At 40.1% G+C, this 2,977-nt stretch overlaps 1 pseudogene; it reads right to left on the bottom strand.

The window, feature by feature from the left end:
* Positions 1-1,194: 1,194 nt before the first annotated feature.
* On the bottom strand, positions 1,195-1,589 carry LOC142838225 (torsin-1A-interacting protein 2-like; annotated as a pseudogene).
* Between the last annotated feature and the right edge of the window lie 1,388 nt (positions 1,590-2,977).

Below are 2,977 nucleotides of genomic sequence, written 5' to 3'. Positions count from 1 at the left end.
AATACTTGTAAGAAAGAAAGTCATGTGAGCCCGTTGTCCGGCAACAAACCATACTAAACCTATTTAAAGAACAACTATGAGAACAATAAGGACCCTAGGGGATGAAAGAGAAGAACCTGGGGCCTTGATAACATTTCCACTGCTACAGAAGCACTGGATCACCTAGAATATTAAGAAGGATTTAAAAATTGTACAGTTGCTTCTTCGATGTTACCAGGAGCTTTTTCTAAGTTGTTTAACTCCAAATCTGATTTCCTGATTTCCATGAACAGTAGAACCCCAGAATGTGGCCAATACTCAGTAACATATTCTTATGTCTAAAACAAGGCATGCACTAGACTATTCTTAAAATGTATGGAGTCAAGTTTCATCATTTATTATACATCTCACAGCACAGGTTTTCTTTCCATTTCCATGGGAGGACATTAAATTCAGTCACCACAAAATAGAAGAGTCTTTGGCTATATAGATACAACTAAGTATAAACTGATAGCATTCTCAACCTTTTTTCTGTAACCTACAAATTTTACATATAGACTGTGAAAAGAACAGATATCAATACTGTGACATTCATGCTGAGGATAGAAGTGTCAATGAAAGATGGTTTTATATGTATGAAAAATTATATATACATCTACATCTCTCTTACTACTGACCAATGTATAAATGGAAAAATTTAGAACAATGTAATTTATTAAAATTTACTAGCATGATCTAGAATCCAGCTACAAGAATGTGTTTTCATAAAAGTTACTGTAGAAAAACAGTCAATGAGGCATACAGCAGAGGACCTCCCCTTCAAACATTATCTCATTAATATTTAGGAGGGGTAGTCTAGTTCTAAAGCATTTGTCTGGACTATAGGTTAGTTTGACTCTAGGTAAATCATCTGCAATACTGACTAAATATATGCTAAAAATAACAAAATGCATAGGTAATAGATTACAGAAGTAGACCCAACAAGTCAGCAGTTGACAAAATACTGACAATCTGAGTCAGATTCAGAAAGTGATTCAGGTTAAACTCAGGGGAAGAGCACTAGGCTAGCATGCATGAAGGCACCCAGCTTCAATACAGCACCTTAAAACATTATGAAATAAAAAAAAGAGACAAAGTACAGAAACAGGTAACTATTCATCTCACCTAGGCTATGAACACAAAGTCTAGAGAGTTTTCATGATTATGTTACAGAAGTCACTTGCTTTGACCAAGGCTTTTGTTTAAGGTTTTGTCTGTTCTGGTCAAGATTAATTGTAAGGCAGGATTAAACCCAGCTACTCTGAAGGCATGTATCATTTTTCTAACCAGTGGAAGACCCAGAAGAAATGGATGACATGCTTTCTCAAAGGTCCACCTGGTGAGATTATGAAGTACTCACTCAAGCGGGAAAGACCAAGGCAGGAGAAAGCTTCTTAAACAGGATTTTCAGGATAACATTCAGGACAATAATCAGCTCTGTCAATATGGTCTACGAACACTGGGTAACATTCATTTTAAGGAAGTTCACTTCGGTATTACCAATGCCCTAGTTCTAAACCAGGGAACCACTGTTGCCCACAATCAGGGCAGTGTGAATTATCGGAGAACATCTGGGCTTAGAAAGACAACACAAGCAATGTAAGAGCAAAAGGCAACAAAGACAGAGAAAGGAAGGCAATAAGCAACAATCGGCCCTGTTACAGTTTTCCTTTAGCAACTTCTCAGTTCAACAACACTTGAATGTTCAATCTGGCTTGCACCTCAATGCAGTTCATGATCTTGTAGTCTATTTTTTACTCAACTGCAACTCAGTCTCTGTACTCAGGGACCAATTCAGCCTAGAATACTATCAGTCACTTACTAGCAGCACAGATCACAGAATAGCTCCTTCAAATTCCTGCTTCTTAAGGAAAGCCAGACCTCTAGTCTGAACTGTTCCGCAGCAGTATCAGCTGGTGATGGTATCACACAAAGGTACTCTGTTCTGCTGGTAAGATGATGATGTTTGGTGAAATGGACGCATTGACAGAGTCAGTGATTCTTCTTGTTGATGCTGGCATTCCTCCCTGACTGCTCCTTTAGTGATATAGTAGGGTCAAGAAAACTTTGTGGCGTCCTCCTAGATGGATACAATAAATTCAGTTTTGAAAGGAGCTTTATAGGGAAAGAGAAGTAGCTGGTGTTGAGCTTACAGAATTGTCTGTGCATGCGCTAAATACCTGTATTTCTGTTTGTGCCTTAGGAGGTGGGAATGGGGAAGAGATCCTGTCTCAATGACAAATTCCAGTCAAGTTTTAAATCATGGAACAGTCAGGATCAGGGGCAACAAGACAGTTTCTCCTTCTCCACAGCACTTATCTGCAACTCCTAGGCACCATGGCGGAATATCCAAGAATTTTTTTAATACAAGCTTTTTCTCATTTTACATAGCTATCCCCTTTCCCACTCCCTAACATCTTGTTGATTCTCACATCCCCACTCCTCGGGAAGAATAAGGCTTTCCATGGGGAGTCAACAAAGCCTGGCACTTCACTTCAAGGTATGACCAAGGCCTTCTCCCTATATCTATGTTGAGCAACATAACCCTCCAAGGAGAATGTGCTCCTAGATGCCAGTTCACATGCTAGGGGTAAATCCTTGTCCCACTGTCAGGGGACCCACAGACTGTCCAAACCTCATAACTGACCCCAACATTCAATATACCTAATTCCATGCTATTCACATTCTCCCACTACCACTTCAAAGTCAGTTAGCTCTCATTAGCTCAGCTCAGCGGTTTCTGTGGGTATCACCACCATGGTCTTGATCCCTTTGCTCATATTATCACTCTTCCCTCTCTTCGGCTGGTCTTAGATAGCTCATCCTAATGCTTTGCTGCAGATCTCTGTATCTGCTTCCATCAGTGCCTGGTTGAAGCTGCTATGATGACAACTGAGATAGTCATCAATCTGATTACGGGGCAGGCCAGTTTAGGTGTCCTCTCCACTGTTGATTAGGG

Source organism: Microtus pennsylvanicus, chromosome 1 (assembly GCF_037038515.1).
Source record: "Microtus pennsylvanicus isolate mMicPen1 chromosome 1, mMicPen1.hap1, whole genome shotgun sequence".
Classification (NCBI taxonomy): domain Eukaryota; kingdom Metazoa; phylum Chordata; class Mammalia; order Rodentia; family Cricetidae; genus Microtus; species Microtus pennsylvanicus.
The sequence above is the reverse complement of the archived record's forward strand: the minus strand, read 5'-3'. Positions and strand labels throughout refer to the sequence as shown.